This window comes from Pan troglodytes, chromosome 1 (assembly GCF_028858775.2).
Source record: "Pan troglodytes isolate AG18354 chromosome 1, NHGRI_mPanTro3-v2.0_pri, whole genome shotgun sequence".
NCBI classification, from domain to species: Eukaryota; Metazoa; Chordata; class Mammalia; order Primates; family Hominidae; genus Pan; species Pan troglodytes.
This window is the reverse complement of record NC_072398.2, coordinates 84,564,671-84,582,904: the sequence shown is the minus strand read 5'-3', so window position 1 is coordinate 84,582,904 and position 18,234 is coordinate 84,564,671. Positions and strand designations below refer to the sequence as shown.

Here is an 18,234-nt window from a genome sequence, read left to right as displayed (position 1 = left end):
ATGGTCAACGCAGGCCAACAAAAGGCAAGTTGACTTTTAGTGCTGCAACCAGAAAAGGCTCAGGAATGGGAAATACTAGTTACTTCTGAAGGCAGGCTTGGAAGGTGAAGGAGAAGTATTGTGTAAAATTTTGTAGAAGGAAAAGTCTAGCCTGTAGATGTCTGCTATTTAATATGGTTACCACTAGCCACATGTAGCTACTTAAATTATTAAATTAAATTAAATTAAATTTTGGCTGGGCGTGGTGGCTCAAGCCTGTAAGAGGCAGAAGTTGGCAACAGAGTGAGACCCCCATGTCAAAAAACTAAAAATGAAAAGAAATTACAAAAAACAGATACAGACTTCAATAATTCCAGAGATTAGAATTATCAGAACCAAAATATTATATACACACACACACAAGTGCACACACACTTGAAGATATATATGTATATTTACACACACACACACATATATATATATATATACACCCACATACCACATAGTGATGTTTTGGTCAACAAAAACAGGTTGCATAAGCTGGGTGCAGTGGCCCACACCTATAATCCCAGCACTTTGGGATGCTGAGGCAGGTAGATAGCTTGAGCCCAGGAGTTCGAGACCAGCCTGGCCAATATGGTGAAACCCCGTCTCTACTAAAAACACAAAAATTAGCTGGGTGTGGTGGTGCGTACCTGTAATCTCAGCTACTCGGGAGACTGAGGCAGGAGAATCACTTGAACCCGGGAGGTGGAGGTCATGGTGAGCTGAGATTGCACCACTGCCCTCCAGCCTGGGCGACAGAGTGAGACTCCATCTCAAAAAAACAAAAACAAAAACAAAAACAGATCACATGCATGATGGTAGTCCCGTAAGATTATAACGGAGTTGAAAAATGTCTGTAGCCTAGTGACATCATAGCCATCATAACGTAGTAGCACAATGCAGTACTCATGTCTTTGTGGTGATGGCATAAACAAACCTGCTGCCAGTCCTATAGAAATATAGCACATACAATTACATACAGTTCAAAATACTCGATAATAATAATAAACAATTATGCTAATGGTTTATGTATTTACTATACTATACTTTTTAATCATTACTTTAGAGTATACTCCTGCTAATTATTTTTTTTAAAAAATTAACTGTTAAGGCTGGGTGCAGTGACTCACTCCTGTAATCCCAGCACTTTGGGAGGCCGAGGCAGGCAGATCACGAGGTCAGGAGTTCGAGACCAGCCTGGCCAACATAGTGAAACCCCCGTCTCTACTAAAAATACAAAAAATTAGCGGGGCATGGTGGTGTGCACCTGTAATCCCAGGTACTTAGGAGGCTGAGGCAGGAGAATCGCTTGAATCCGGGAGGCGGAGATTGCAGTGAGCCAAGATCGGGCCACTGCACTCTAGCCCCGGCGACAGTGCAAGACTCCACCTCAAAAAAAAAAAAAAAAATTAACTGTTAAACTGCTTCAGGCAAGTCTTTCAGGAGGTATTCCAGAAGAAAGCATTGCTATTATAGGAGATGATAGCTCCATGTGTATTGTTGCCCCTGGAGACCTTCCAGTGGGACAAGACATGGAGGTAGAACCAGTGATTCTGACCCTGTGTAGGCCCAGGGTAATGTGTGTGTTCATGTCTTAGCTCTTAACAAAAAGTTTAAAAAGTGAAAAAATTAAAAATAGAAAAAAGTGTATAGAATAAGGATATATAGGAAGAAAATATTTTTGTACAACTATACAATGTGTTTGTGTTTAAACTAAGTGTTATTACAAAAGAGTCAAAAAGCTAAAGAAAATTTAAAAGTGTATAAAGTTGAAAGTTACAGTAAGCTATGGTTAATTTGTTATTGAATAAAGAGAATTTTTTTTTCTTTTTGAGACAGAGTCTAACTCTGTCACCCAGGCTGGAGTGCAGTGGTGTGATGTTGGCTCACTGCAGCCTCTGCCTCCTGGGTTCAAGTGATTCTCCTGCCTCAGCCTCCCGAATAGCTGGGACTACTGGCACATGCAACCACACCCAACTAACTTTTATATTTTTGGTAGAGACAGGGTTTCACTATGTTGGCCAGGCTGGTCTTGAACTCCTGAGCTCAAGCGGTCTGCTGTCTCGGCCTCCCAAAGTGCTGGAATTACAGACATAAGCCATCATGTCCAGGCTTTTTTAAACATTTTCTTCTAATAGAGACAGGGTCTCACTATGTTTGTGGCCCAGGCTGGTCTCAAACTCCTGGGCTCAAGCTATATAACCCTGCCTCAGGCTCCCAAAGTGCTGGGGTTACAGGCATCAGTCACTGTGCAAGGCAATTTATTTTATTGTGCTCCATAATTTATATTTATAATACAACAGTATTTTAAATGTACTAAATACTACAAAATAATTTATTTTTATTTTCTTTTATTTTTTAGGGGCTTTCCAGCAAAAAAAAAAAAAAAAAAAAAAAAAAAAAACACCTGAAGGCCTGATAGACAAATTCTAAAAGAGCTGTAACACTATAAAATAATTTTTAAGACACTAAATTATTTCCAATCTAGAATTCTATACTCAACCAAACTGTCAATCAAGTATGAGGGTAACAATCGAGAATAAATATATAGATATATAAGACAGCCAAAAATTTCCTTCCCATGTACTCTATTAATATTAGGGACTAAGCTAAGAAACAGGAAAATTTGGGATCCAGGAAACTGAGGATCCTAGCCAAGGGAGGCAAAGATAGTGTCCAGGATATGGTAGGGAGGAGTTTCAGGATGTCAGCTTGAAGCCACAGTACAGATTGGAGCAGAAGTATGGAGAGTTCAAAGAAATATATTTTCAATAAGCAATTAGAACTAATGGATTACATGATGCATTTGATCCTGTGGAACGGCATTTAGAGTTCTGTAAGGTTCAGAAACATTAGTGATAGGTACAAAGAAAACAAAATTTTTAAAGGACAACTACTAATTGCAGATTTTTTTTTTAAGTACAGAGAAACGAAAACATACTATTAGATCACAAGACTTAGCTGTAAGAAATATTTACATATAAGGCCAGGAGCAGTGGCCCACTCCTGTAATCCCAGCACTTTGGGAGGCTGAGGCAGGAGGATCGCCTGAGCTCAGGAGTTTGAGGACAGCCTGGGCAAAATGGCAAAACCCCAGCTCTACAAAAAATACAAAAATTAGCTGGTTATGGTGGCACACACCTGTAGTCCCAGCTACTCGGGAGACAGAGGTGGGATGATTGCTTGAGCCCAGGAGGTAGAGGTTGCACTGAGCCAAGATTGCATCACTGCACTCCAGCCTGGGCAACAGTTGAGACCCTGTCTCAAAAAAAAAAAAAAAAAAGAAAAAAGAAAACAAAAGAGAAAAGAAAAGAAAGAAAAGGTGGGGGGAGGGGAGAGGAGAGGAGAGGAGAAGAGAGGAGAAGAGAAGAGAAGAGAAGTAAGGACTATGTACTGATTAAAACAGAAAATATGCTAGAGCTGTATTGGAAGGTTGGGGAGGATGATCTGTAAGAATAGGGTAGTGTAAGACAGCTAACTCTTAAACTTCAATGGTAGGAAGTTAATACAATGTTTTAACTGAAAAAGAAATAGCAATTTAAGTGTAAGTGTGCTATTTAGAAATAGGAGCCCATTTTAAAAAATACCATAAAAGTAGCTAGCATTGCAGGTTATTGTTGCCTCTGAGAAGTGGGATTCCAGTGAAAGGGACAAAGGGAGGACTAATGCTCTTGGTTAAATGCATTAAAGTAGAATTAGACATCTTAAATTATGTAAATGTTACTTTGATTTAAAAAATAAAATAAAAATAAAAATTAGGCCGGCCTCTGTGGCTCATGCCTGTAATCCCAGCACTTTGGGAAGCCAAGGCCAGTGGATTGCTTGAGTCCAGGAGATGGAGACCAGCCTGGGCCACAAGGCAAAACCTCATCTCCACCAAAAATACAAAAAAATTAGCCCAGTGGCATGGTGGCTCACACCTATACTCCCTGCTATTTGAGGGGCTATGGTGGGAGAATTGCTTAAGCCCAGGGAGGTGGAGGCTGCAGTGAGCCGCGATCGAGACACAGCACTCCAGCCTGGGTGACAGAGTGAGACCTGGTCTCAGAAAAAAATAAATAAATAAATGTAAAAAATGCAACCAATTGGCCGGGCATGGTGGCTCATGCCTATAATCCCAGCACTTTGGGAGGCCGAGGCAGGCGGATCATCTGAGGTCAGGAGTTCGAGACCAGCCTGGCTAACATGGTAAAACCCCATTTCTACTAAAAATAGAAAAAAATTAGCCAGGCATGGTGGCGTGCACCTGTAATCCCAACTACTTGGGTGGCTGAGGCAGGAGACTCGCTTGAACCTGGGAGGTGGAGGTTGCAGTGAGCCGAGATCACGATATTGCACTCCAGCTTGGGCAACAAGAGCGAAACTCCATCTCAAAACAAAACAAAACAAAACAGCAACCAATTTAAGACATAATGCACCAATAGCAAGGAGTCTTTCCATAAATTTGTTATAATTCCAAATATATGCTTTAGTTCCAAGGCAATAATTACCTTGCCAATCTTCGGGTGGCAATCAGACTTTTCAGCAGTATATATTTCAGTGAACTCTAGAAATATACTAATCTTAATAACCTTTAATAAGTCATATTGAGGTAGGCATGGGACTTAACTCCAGAGGCAGGCCTAGGACATCCCACCAAATTGACAACTTGCGAAAACAGGGATGAGGCAGAAGCAGCTTTCCATAAGACACGTGCACCAGTGTACAACCTCAGTTTACCATTGCCATGGCAACACCTGGAAGTTACCACCCCTTTCCATGGCAACGACCTGATAACCCAGAAGTTACCATCCTTTTCTAGAAATTTCTGTATAAATCACTTCTTAATTTGCATGTAATAACAAACAGGTATAAATATGAGTGCAGCATTGCCTCTGAGCTGCTCCTCTGGGCACACTGCCTACAGGGTAGCCCTGCTCCACAAGGAGCAGTGCCTCTGCTGCTGCTGTGCACTGCATTAGTGTCTAATTGGCCCTCATATTTTCTTATTCACTTGATATTAGGCTGAATATTATAGTTTTTTTGAAAAAAAAATGGAGTTTTCCATTGACAGAATCTTATTAATATGTATAGTTAGCAGAAACTTTCACTTTCAATCACCCAACCACCCCCACCCCTTCCTGAGTCTATCAATATGTATTTATGTGTCTTTTTTTTTTTTTTAAAGAGACAGGGTCTCTGTCTTCACCCAGGCTAGGGTACAGTGGCACACCATAGCTCACTGTAACCTTGAACTCCTAGGCTCAAGCGGTTCTCCCACCTCAGCCTCTGGAGTAGCTAGGACTACAGGCTTGTGTCACCATTCCTAATTGCTTTTATTTTTGTAGCTAAGAGGTCTCACTATGTTGCCTAGGTTGGTTTCAAATTCCTGGCCTCAAACAATCCTCACACCTCAGCCTCCCAATCTTTTACTTAGTACTTACTTTTTAAATCCTGCCTTGATAATGTATTACCCATTTATTCTGGGTCCTAGGCATTACTTGATTATTGATCATAACTCTTCAAGGTTGGTATTATATTTATTTAGGTTTTTTGGGTTTTTTTTGAGATGGAGTCTCGCTCTGTTGCCCAGGCTGGAATGCAATGGCATGATCTCGGCTCACTGCAACCTCCACCTCCTGGGTTCAAGCGATTCTCCTGCCTCAGCCTCCCAAGTAGCTGGGATTACAGGCGCCCACCACCATGCTAATTTTTGTATTTTTGGTGGAGATGGGGTTTCACCACATTGGTCAGGCTGGTCTCGAACTCCTGACTTCAAGTGATCTGCTCGCCTTGGCTTCCCAAAGTGCTGGAATCACAGGCGTGAGCCACTGCGCCCAGCCTGTATTAATTTTATAGAAGAGAAAATGGAGGCTCTGGAGTTTAGTACATTGAATTGTGTCCCCAAAAAGATATGCTGTAGTCCTTACCTTCAGTGCCTGTGAATGTTTTTTAACTATAAACATGCTAAAACGCGGTCATACTGGATTAGGGTGGGCCCTGAATTCAATGACTAATGTCCTAAATCCAGTGACTGGAGAGGAAGATTTGGAGACACAGAGATTCAGAGTAAAGACGCCTGTGTGAAAATGAAGGCAGAAATTGGAATGACACACCTTTTACCAAGGTGTGCCAAGGATTGCCAACAGCTTCCAGAAGCTGTGGAGAGTCAAAGAAAGTTCTTCTCACGAGCTTTCAGAGGGAGCATTGCCTTGCTGAAAACTTGAGTAAATTGTTTTGAGCAACTCAGTTTGTGATAATTTGTTTTTTTTGTTTGTTTGTTTTTTTGTTTTTTGAGACAGAGTCTTGCCCTGTCGCCCACGCTGGCGTGCAGTGGCGCCATCTCTGCTCACTGCAAGCTCCGCCTGCTGGGTTCACGCCATTCTCCTGCCTCAGCCTCCCCAGTAGCTGGGAATACAGGCGCCTGCCACTATGCCTGGCTAATTTTTTGTATATTTAGTAGAGACGGGGTTTCACCGTGTTAGCCAGGATGGTCTCGATCTCCTGACCTGGTGATCCACCCGCCTCGGCCTCCCAAAGTGCTGGGATTACAGGCGTGAGCCACCACTCCCGGCCTGTTTGTGATAATTTGTTATGGCAGCCCTTGGAAACTAATACTAGGGGTTGAATAATTATCTCTGTTATCACACAACTAAAAAGTATCAAGGCCCAGATTAAAACGTTTTCTTAGACTTGAGCATTGGGTCAGCATCAATTTTGCCCAGATTTAGTGAGTTGAACATGTAATGAAAGGTCCAATTGCTCTAGACTCTTCAAATGCTCTACAAGTCTCCTAAGCACTGCTACAGTCTGAGGATACAAAGAAGACCGTGAAACAGTCTCTGCTTCCAAGTAAGACCACCATTGCAAAGTTATAACTGAGAATTCTTACAGTGAAAGAGATCTGAGCTAACCAACTCCATCTTGCTTCTAACCTCCAAGCTGTCCTTGTTCCTCCCGGAGGAGGGGTGGGCTGAACTAACTTTGGGAGGAATTTAGTTTATAGTTTATAGTTTGAAACAAAGACAGCCCTTTCTCAAAACAAACCCCTTCCTGCCTGGGAACTAGACTGCCTTTGCAAGACTAACATATTAGCCCATGATTAGAAATTACGATTTAGGAGTCATGTAGCTGGAGGCTACAAGATTCTGACCCTCTTCAAATTGTTCCTGGAGATAACATCACTATTGTAAAGCCTAAGATCAGTGCTTGAGATATTTTGCAGACCCTCCACTTGATGGATCAGCTGGCATAACCCAGATGGATAAACTGGCTCATCTGATCTTGTGGCCTCCACCCAGAAAGTGACTCAGAGCAAGAGGACAGCTGTGACTTCATCTGCAATCCAACCAATCAGCACTCCTGACTCATTGGCCCCCTACCCACCAAATTATTCTTTAAAATTCCCATCCCCTGAATTCTTGGTGAGATTGATTTGATTAATAATAAAATTCCAGGCTCCTACAAAGCCAGCTCCGTGGGAATAACTCTTTATTGCAATTCCCCTGTCCGGATAAATCTGCTCTGTCTAGGCAGAGAGCAAGGTGAACCTGTTGGGTGGTTACACAAGGAGCTCACAATATTTTATGCGTTCCTGAACAGCAGCCCAAGGAAGCATTATTTCCTACTCTGTCTGCCTTGATATCACCACCATGCTATGCTTCCTAGGTATAGATATCTAGTTTAGTTTCCCTTTCTTTTTCAGCAGTTTACAATAATTATTCTTGTCTTTTGGCTTAAAATGTTTCTATTAAAAAGATAGCTTTGGCCGGGCACAGTGGCTCACGACTGTAACCCCAGCACTTTGGGCGGCCAAAGCGGGCAGACCACCTGAGGTCAGGAGCTTGAGATCAGTCTGACCAATATGGTGAAACCGCATCTCTACTAAAAATACAAAAATTAGCCACGTGTGGTGGCGGGCACCTGTAGTCTCAGCTACTCAGGAGGTTGAGGCAGGAGAATCACTTGAACCCGGGATGCAGAAGTTGCAGTGAGCTGAGATCATGCCACTGCACTCCAGCCTGGGCGACAGAGAAAGACTTGGTCTCAAAAAATAAATAAATAAATAAAACAAAAAGATAGCTGTTAATCTTATTGCTGTTAATCTTATTGTTGAAAGTAATGTATGTATTTCCTCTGACTGTTTTTGAGGTTTTTTTCCATTGTTTTTTAGCAGTTATATCATCATATACCTAGGTGTAGTTTTAATTTAATTTATCCTGATATAAGTTCATAGATATTCTTGGATTTTTGGCTTGATCCCTGTCATCAGCTTTGGAAAATTTTCAGTCAATTTCTTTCCAGGTAACAGTTTTCCCATAATTTCTCTCTCCTCCCCTTCAGGACTTCTATTACAAGTATATTAAACCTTGCCACCGTGTTCTATTTATTTTGTAGGGTCTTTCATTTCCACCTCTTTTCTCTATGCTTCAGTCTCTACTGACCTTTCTTCTGGTCTTCTGGCTTACTAGTGCTCCCTTCAGCTCTTTTGCTTTCCTAGTAAACTTTTTTTTTTCATTTACATATTTAAAAAAAAAAAAAGAAGCAGAGTCTCACTTTGGTGCCCAAGCTGGAGCTGTGATCATAGCTCACCGCAATCTTCAACTCCTGGGCTCAAACAATCCTCCCACCTCACCCTCCTGAGTAGCTAAGACCACAGGTGAGTGCCACCATGCTCAGCTTTTTTTTTTTTTTTGGAAAGACAGAGACTATATTGCCCAGACTGGTGTCAAACTTCTAGCCTCAAGCAATGCTCTGGCCTTTGCCTCCCAAAGCACTGGGATTACAGGCATGAGCCACCATGCCCAGCCACATTCTTTTTTTTTTTTGAGGCAAGGTCTCACTCTGTCACCCAGGCTATAGTGCAGTGGCACGATCGTGGCTCACTGCAGCCTCAACTTCCTGGGCTCCAGTGATCTTTCCACCTCAGCCTCTGGAGTAGCTGGGACCACAACCAGCTTATTTTGGGTAGAGATGGGGTTTCACCATGTTGCCCAAGCTAATCTTGAACTCCTGGGCTCAAACAATCTACTCACCTCAGCCTCACAAAGTGTTGGGATGACAGGTGTGAGCCACTATGCCTGGCCCACATGTTTTTTGTTTTTGTTTTAATTAACCCCATATACACTTTTATTTTTCTCCATATAGCTTTTTCTCCAGAGTACTTTTTACAATCTAACATGTCATTTACGAATTTGTTTATGTTTGTTTATTGTTACTAGAAATTGTGCTCCACAATGGTCAATGTTGTCTGTTTTGTTTAAATCTGTATCCCTAGGCTGGGCGCAGGGGCTCACGCCTTTAATCCCAGCACTTTGGGAGGCTGAGGCAGGCGGATCACGAGGTCAGGAGATCGAGACCATCCTGGGTAACACGGTGAAACCCCGTCTCTACTAAAAATACAAAAAAAAATTAGCCAGGCGTGGTGGCAGATGCCTGTAGTCCCAGCTACTCGGGAGGCTGAGGCAGGAGAATGGAGTGAACCCAGGAGGCGAAGCTTGCAGTGAGCTGAGATCGAGCCACTGCACTCCAGCCTGGGCGACAGAGCAAGACTCCCTCCCAAAAAAAAAAAAAAAAAAAAAAAGCTGTATCCCTAATGCCTATTATAGCCTATTTGTACATAATGTGCAAATAAATATTTGTTGAATGATTGAATTTTGGGTTTCTTTTGTTTTTTTTTTTTTTTGGTTTTTTTTGGAGACAGAGTCGCACTCTGTCATCCAGGCTGGAGTGCAGTGGCATGATCTCAGCTCACCGCAACTTCTGAATACTGAGCTCAAGTGATTCTCCTGCCTCAGCCTCCCGAGTAGCTGGGACTACAGGCACCTGTCACCACCCCCAGCTAGTTTTTTGCATTTTTAGTAGAGATGGAGTTTCACCATCTTGGCCAGGCTGGTCTCAAACCCCTGACCTCAAGTGATCCACCCACCTCGGCCTCCCAAAGTGCTGGGATTACAGGCATGAGCCACCACGCACAGCCATGAATATTGTTAATTAAAGAAATGCAAATTAAAGTGATATATTTTTGGTGGGAATGCAAAATGATACTGATACGAATGGGGAACAGCAGCTAGGGCTTCTCCTGGGGTCAATCTAAGGGTCCTCGGAAGAACGGCGTGTTCATGCGTCGTTCAGTTTGCAGCACCATTTGGAATTTGATTGCTTTACGTTACTTATCTTTTGTGATTTTCAGCTTAAGGTCTCCTATTTCTTCGCATTGATATTCAAGGCGTTCCTCTGGCTGTCAGGGGTTGCTCCCTCAGCTTTCCAGGCTTTGACTCAAGTGTGGTATATCCAAGAGCCTATTCCTGTAACACTCTGACGAAGGCTGTACCTCGGATTCCCAGCCAACGCACCAAAATGATACGGCTCTGATGAGTGGAGGACCACCTGGTTCTTCCGCTACAGTCAAATTAGAAAAAATGACACAAACACACGTGGAGTAGTTTTCAGGAGCAGGGAGTTTAATAGGCAAGAAAGAAGGGGGAAGAAAGAAGAAGCTCCCCTGTACAGAGACAGAGGGAGGGGGGGCTCCATAGAAGCTCCCCTGTACAGAGACAGAGGGAGGGGGGTTCCAAAGCTGAGAAACAGAACCCCCCACTTTCTTAATTTTAGTCATTAGATCATTCAATTCCGGAATATCTTTTTGTTTATTGTATTTACAGATTACAATTTTCTGCTGAAATTCTCCAGATTTTTTCTATTTTTCTGGAACATAAAAATCACAGTTGAAGTCCACATGTAATAATTCCAATATCTGGGCCTTCTCCACGTGGGTCTGACACTACTATTTTTTCTCTCTTTTTTTTAATTTCATTTATTTACTCATATGTGTACTAATTTTTTGATAATAATGAATATTAAATGTGGAAAATTCTGGAGATAATATAAGATCCAGGTTGATGTTATCTCCTTCTAGATATCACTACCAGTGTTTATTATCAGTGTTATCACTTCTGAGAGGCAGATAAGCAGAATCAGGTAATTTTTTTTTTTTTTTTTTTTTGAGACAGTGCTCTGTTGCCCAGGCTGGAGTACAGTGGCCCCATCTCCGCTCACTGCAACTTCCACCTCCCGGATTCAAGCGAGTCTCCTGCCTCAGCCTCCTGAGTAGCTGGGATTAGGCGCCACCACGGCTGGCTAATTTTTGTATATTTAGCAGAGATGAGGCTTCGCCATGTTTGCCAGGCTGGTCTTGAACTCCTGACCTCAAGTGATCCACCCCCACCTCAGCCTCCCAAAGTTCTGGGATTACAAGCGTGAGCCACCACTCCCAGCCAGATCAGGTCGATTTAGTCCAGTCTAGAATTTTGCTAATTAGAATCTGGATTTTAGGGTTTATGAGGGTTACTTCATTTTTTGGTTCACCTCTATTTTTAAGGCAGCAGTGAGGTGTATGTAAGAAACCCTCCTGGCCCGGCGCGGTGACTCGCGCCTGTAATCTCAGCACTTTGGGAGGCCGAAGTGGCTGGATCAGAAGGTCAGGAGGTGGAGACCATCCTGGCCAACACGGTGAAACCCCGTCTCTGCTAAAAATACAAAAATTAGCTGGGCGTGGTGGCACGTACCTGTAATCCCAGCTGCTCAGGAGGCTGAGGCAGGAGGATCGCTTGAACCAGGGAGTCAGAGGTTGCAGTGAGCCAAGATGGCGCCACTGCACTCCAGCCTGGCAACGGAGCGAGACTCCGTCTCAAAAAAAACAAAAAACCTTCCTTCGTAGGTGCCCTTCAGTACAATGTTTATCTACCTGACTTTGTGACTCTTGACAGCCACTTAAAAATCAGCAAATGACTCAGAGAAAAACAGACCGAAGGTGAGGCTTACCTCCCTGGACTCCCCTTCTCTCCTGGATCTTAGGGCCATAGGTCTTCACTGACTTCGTATTTCTCAAATACCTTCAAAAAGATGTATTTTTTAATTTAACCCTTTCTAGTTGTTATTGTCAGTAACAATTGACTGATACGAGCTAGTCTGCCATAACCAGAGATGGAAATCTATAGCTGCTTTTTCTTTGTATCCTTGGAGAATTGAGCTTCACAGTTTTTTCCTTCCTTCCTTCCTTCCTTCCTTCCTTCCTTCCTTCCTTCCTTCCTTCCTTCCTTTCTTTCCTTTCTTTTTTGAGACAGAGTCTCACTCTGTCGCGCGCTGGAGTGCAATGGCACCATCTCAGCTCACTGCAACCTCCTCCCGCCCGGGTTCAAGTGATTCTCCTGCCTCAGCTTCCCGAGTAGCTGGGATTACAGGCACCTGCCACCACGCCCGGCTAATTTTTGTATTTTTAGTAGAGACGGGGTTTCACCACCTTGGCCAGGCTGGTCTTGAATTCCTGACCTCATGATCCACCCGCCTCAGCCTCCCATAGTGCTGGGATTACAAGTGTGAGCCACCGCGCCCCGCCTGATGGGTCTTGTTTTATAGTAAAAAGGACAAACAAATTTCAGTTCTTCTGTTCATAAAAAAGCCTCCGTTATACAGCGTTAGCTTCCATGTATTGGCACAGGATAAAGAAAGATAACTTTTGTATGGGAGGCAGTAAGGTGTTGTATGTTTATGTGTTGCAGCTCTCATCTGTATTTCACTCCCAGTTTGTCCAGACAAGAAGAACTAAATCTGGGAAAAATCATGAAATCGTATTCTCTCATTATTTTTTATTCTATTTGATAAGTACTGTCTTGCTGTCAGCTACATCATAATTTGGGGAAGTGTCAGATAAAATAATTTTTTAATCCCAACTAATGTAGGTACTTAATATTGATTTACAAAAGATGGTTGCTATGAACTTATATATTTGATATTGACTATACAAAGTGTGATGTAATGAAGAGAAACATAAAACTTTCCATCGTTTTATCATCATTACTTAGTCTATTAAACTATTTTATGCTGCCTTGAAATTTGTCGAAATCCAAAGTGCTAATCTGAGACTGTAAAATTCGTTGACTATTCTTGTTTTTTTGTTTGTTTGTTTGTTTTGAGACAGAGTCTTGCTCTGTCACCTAGGCTGGAGTGCAGTGGCTCGATCTTGGCCCACTGCAATCTCTGTCTCCCGGGTTCAAGTGATTCTCCTGCCTCAGCCTCCTGAGTAGCAGGGATTACAGGCGTTCACCACCATGCCTGGCTAATTTTTGTATTTTTAATAGAGACAGGGTTTCACCACGTTGGCCAGGCTGGTCTTGAACTCTTGGCCTCAGGCAATCCACCTGCCTCGGCCTCCCAAAGTGCTGGGATTATAGGCATGAGCCATCACACCTGGCAATTATTCTTTACTTTTATTTACACATAAATTCAAAGTAATGAAAAGATTTCAGTCAATTAGTTCTATAATTGAGCTCTACAAATTTTTTATTTTAAAATATTTTGATACAGCAATTTACAAAAGATGCATAGAATGTTGGAGCTAGAAAGGATCTTAGATTTCTCTGCAGCCTTGCCCTTTTCTGAAGCATGAACCCGTTCCACCAAAAATATTCTGAAAATACTTCACTTTGTATATGAAGATACAGACTCGACTTAGTGTTAATTACAAGCAATATGTTTTTTTAAAAAAAAGAAAGAAAAATGGCCAGATGTGGTGGCTCACGCCTGTAATCCCAGCACTTTGGGAGGCCGAGGCGGGAGGATCACGAGGTCAGGAGTTCAAGACTAGCCTGACCAACATGGTGAAACCCCATCTCTACTAAAAATACAAAAATTAGCTGGGCATGGTGGCGCGCACCTGTAGTCCCAGCTACTTGGGATGCTGAAGCAGGAGAATTGCTTGAACCCGGAAGGCGGAGGTTGCAGTGAGCCAAGATCATGCCACTGCACTCCAGCCTGGCGACAGAGCGAGACTCTGTCTCAAAAAAAATTTGTTTTAAATAAATAAATAGGCGGGGCACGGTGGCTCATGCCTATAATCCCAGCACTTTGGGAGGCCGAGGCGGGCAGATCACGAGGTCAGGAGATCGAGACCATCCTGGCTAACACAGTGAAACCCCATCTCTACTAAAAAATACAGGCGCCTGTAGTCCCAGCTACTTGGGAGGCTGAGGCAGGAGAATGTCGTAAACCCTGGAGGAAGAGCTTGCAGTGAGCCAAGATCACACCACTGCACTCCAGCCTGGGCAACAGAGTGAGACTCCGTCTCAAGAATAATAATAATAATAAAAACAAATAAATAATAAAAAGAAAAAAGTCTATAGTATGAATTCTCTCCTCTTCTTTCCTCTTTCTTCTATATACTCAGATGTTTCCATGTGCCAGCCAACCAGGCCCTGAAGCTCCTCTCAAGGCATTCACTGTCCACGGGCAGATACTCATAAACAAAGAGTTAAATGAACAGTCTGCAGAGGGACCAAAATAATTAGTAATTCATTTGCCTGGAAAAGTCAGAAAGGAATTTGAGCTGGATTAGGCAAAGAAGGGAGACAGAAAAATATTTGGGCCTCCTGCGTGTGGGTCTGATACTACAGACTGTTATTTCTGGCATAGCACATACAAATTCATAGACTTATACAAGTGCATGGCACACATGGGAAGCAGAAGTTCATGTAGAGGTAGTAATAAGAAATAAGGCTGGAGACCAGCCTGAGGATAGATTTTGGAAGTCCTACAATGGCATGCAAACAAACACAAAGCTTCTAGGTATCCTAGAGCAAGAGAGCGACAAGAAACGTTTTGGGTTTCAGAAATACAATTTTGTCAGTGTTTTAGATTGAAGTTGAGGATGTGGGCATACTGGGGACTGGGAAATTGATATGGTTGTCCAGATGAGAGATGATGAGACATGAAGATTTCTTGAGCAGTGATTTATAATTATCTTTTTACGTCTGTCTTCCTCATCCACATATGCCTCTGAGTTAAAGAGGTACTCCCAACAGGATTTGGTGGTCAAGTGGCTGTGGGGTTGAAGGAGAAGAAAACATTTTTTGACTAAGCTGAATGGTTAGGTAGTGATGACCTTAATTTAGATAATGGATAAGGAAGTTTGCAGGCTTGGTGATACATAATATCTAAAACCAAATAAAACAGAAGAGTTAAGGAAGAAGTACAAGAGGAGAATGATGAATTTAGTCAGTTTCCAGCTGACTTTTCAGTGTGGTATTCAGAGAAAAGTTTTGATGAGGTAGACATCTATCTAATGGCTTACTAATCCTTCCTTTCTCTTGACATTTCTTTACCCCATCCACATAGCTACTGTGAGATTTTCCTTCCTTTTACGTGATTCTCATCCCCTGCCCAGAGTTGATGAACCAGGGAGAAGCAACATGCTCTTTTGTTTTTGTTTAAAAACAAGATCTCGCTTTTTTTTTTTTTTCTAAACATGGTGGTGTGCCGTGGTACAATCATGACTCACTGCAGCCTCAACCTCCCAGGCTCAAATGATCCTCCCACCTCAGCCTCCCGAGTAGCTGGAACCACCGAGTAGCTGGAACCACAGGCATGTGACACCATGCCCAGCTAATTTTTGTATTGCTTGTAGAGATTGGGGTCTTGCTATGTTGCCCAGGCTGGTCATGAACTCCTGGGCCCAAACAATCATCTTGCCCCAGCTTCCCAAAATGGGATTACAGATGTGAGCCACCATGCCCAGCAGCAACATACTCTTTTTTTTTTTTTTTTGAGACAGAGTTTTGCTCTGTCGCCCAGGCTGGAATGCAGTGGCACGATCTCGGCTCACTGCAAGCTCTGCCTCCCGCGGCAGCAACATACTCTTAATGATAGCTTGTTTTGGGGAGGAAAATGAACTCTTTATTTTTTCTCTGAGCCACTTGTATTGCTAATATCAGTTCATACTCTTGTGATCAACTTCAGTTGCTGTGTTGGTTAAAATAGTGTTTGGCTACACGTATTCGTAGAACAATCACAGTTTTTTCAGAAAATACAGAATTACTTTTCTTATATAATAAGTCCGGAGGTGGGTAGTCAAGGACTGATATGGTTTTACATATTGTTTGGGAATCCATATAGTTTTCCTTGAAATCAAGGATCCAAGCCGTTTGTAGTTTCCTCTTCTTCCATCCATAATAGCACCTTTAATTCTCACGATCTGAAGATGACTATTTTATTTTCAGATATCATATTTGTGCCCCAGGCAGCGACAAGAAAGAAAAGGGCAAAAGGCATGAACATGTGGAGTCTGTCCATTTTTACCACTAAAAAAAAAAAATAGCTTTCCCAGAAGTTCAACCCAAGAAACTGCTTCTTAGATTGCATTGCCCAGAACTAAGACACATGATCACACCTAAATGCAAGGAAGCTGGGAGATTAAGTTAGTTCTCTGGGTACATTGCTGTTAAACTAAATTGTGATTTGTAGGGAAGAGTGTATGTTAGGGGTATACAACTAGTTGGGCCTGACAGCCACACGTTTTCCTTTTAAATGTAGAAAGTGGAATGCTTTCTTACTGGCTACAGTTTCTATTGATCTTTTTCATATACAAGTACTAAAGATGGAGGAAAAGAAGGCTGGAGGGTCCTAAGGGAGTAGAGTCACCTGGAAATAAGAGGTTAACTTGTTTTCTCCAGTCACAGTGCCTTTTGAACATCTCCTCTCCCGACTCCTTCAACTTTTCGCTTTCATAGGGGAAAAGAAGTGTTAAGGGCTCCAAAATTATAGTGACTCAGAGAAGCTAGACTTGAAGGAAGCTGAGCAGCCTGGCTAATATTACTGGGGCAAACCAAAGTAGGCTAAATTTCACATATTCACTGACTAGAGAAGGGGGGAAGGATACTTGGGGTAAGCAAGGGCAATCAGAATGCCATAGGTCAAGAGGTCAAGGGTCCATTCTGATTGTGAATTTCAAAAATGCTACCTATTCTTTTTTTTTTTTTTTTTTTTTTTTTTTGAGATGGAGCCTTGCTCTGTCACCCAGGCTGGAGTGCAGTGGCGGGATATTGGCTCACTGCAACCTCCGTCTCCTGGGTTCAAGTGATTCTCCAGAATCAGCCTCAGCCTCCGGAGTAGCTGGGATTACATGTGCCTGCCACCACACCTGACTAATTTTTGTATTTTTTAGTAGAGATGGGGTTTCACCATGTTGGCCAGGCTGGTCTTGAACTCCTGACCTCAAGTGATTCACCCTCCTCGGCCTCCCAAAGGGAGGCCTCGGGAGGTTGAAACTGCTGGGATTATGGGTGTGAGCCACCGTGCCTGGCCAATGTTTCCAATTCTTCAGCCCTTCCTTGGCAATGTGATTTTGTAGCTGCTACCTTCAAGAGATGGTATAGGTAGTGTCCGTTTTCCAATCTTTGAATCTAGGGTGGCTTTGGGACTTCCTTTTGTGGTAGAATGTTATGGAAATGTTCCAGTTCCAAGCTTAGGACTCTAAAGACATTGTGCACTTTCACTCTCTCTCGGAACTCTGTCTCTACTGTGTAAGAAAGTCTAAGCTAGAGTGACGGATGTTGAGAAATGGAGGAGCCAATCACTATTGCAGCCCCAGACTAACGCATAGCTAACCAACTGTCAGGCATATAAGTGAGGCCATCTTTAACCAGGCAGGTGCCAGCCCACCTTCTGGCTGTCTTAATAAGCACAGCTACATTCAGCTCATCATGACCCAGTTCAGCAGAACCAGCTAGCTGATCTGTAGACTTGTGAGCAATTAAAAATGGTTATGCTTTGAAGCCAGTAATTTGGGACAGTTTGGTATATAATAGTAGATAATTGATATAGTGACAACCGGGATTCCCTAAAATAAAGCTCCCTTTTGGGATTCTACAACTATCTCAGGGGCTTACATGTATATTTTATCTATACTGTAAGATAAATTGCTTTAGTTAAATATGAGCAGGAACAGTCTCAACTGAAAGGAAGTGTGGTATGGAGGCTAGACAGAGAAACTATACAGGCAGGTTACTACCTGAATGGGTTGTGAGATTTAGGAATCGTGAAAGAAAAGTATAATTTTATTAGTGGTTTCCAAGGCAGGGAAGAACAAAAGAGAAATAATACAGTTCTGGAAGAAACCACCCAAGAGTAATGGAAGGAATTAGAAAATTGGCCATTTATTGAATGTTTATTCTCTATCAGGCACTGTACTAAATGCTTAACATTCATTGTGATCTGATTTCAAACTAACCACAATCTTAAAAGTTGTGAAAATGGTGGGACTTTAGATAAGTTAACTTACTTGGCCAAGGTCACAAAACTGGAGAGTTTCAGAGCCAGGGTCTGCTTGATCTCTAAGCACTGGGCTCTGCTGTTCACCTTGTGTTTGTGTCTAGGACTCTGGTGGTAAATTGCCATGTG

General features: G+C 42.6%; 1 pseudogene; it reads right to left on the bottom strand.

The window, feature by feature from the left end:
- Window positions 1-2,433: 2,433 nt before the first annotated feature.
- On the bottom strand, window positions 2,434-2,473 carry LOC112207109 (U7 small nuclear RNA; annotated as a pseudogene).
- Window positions 2,474-18,234: the final 15,761 nt, after the last annotated feature.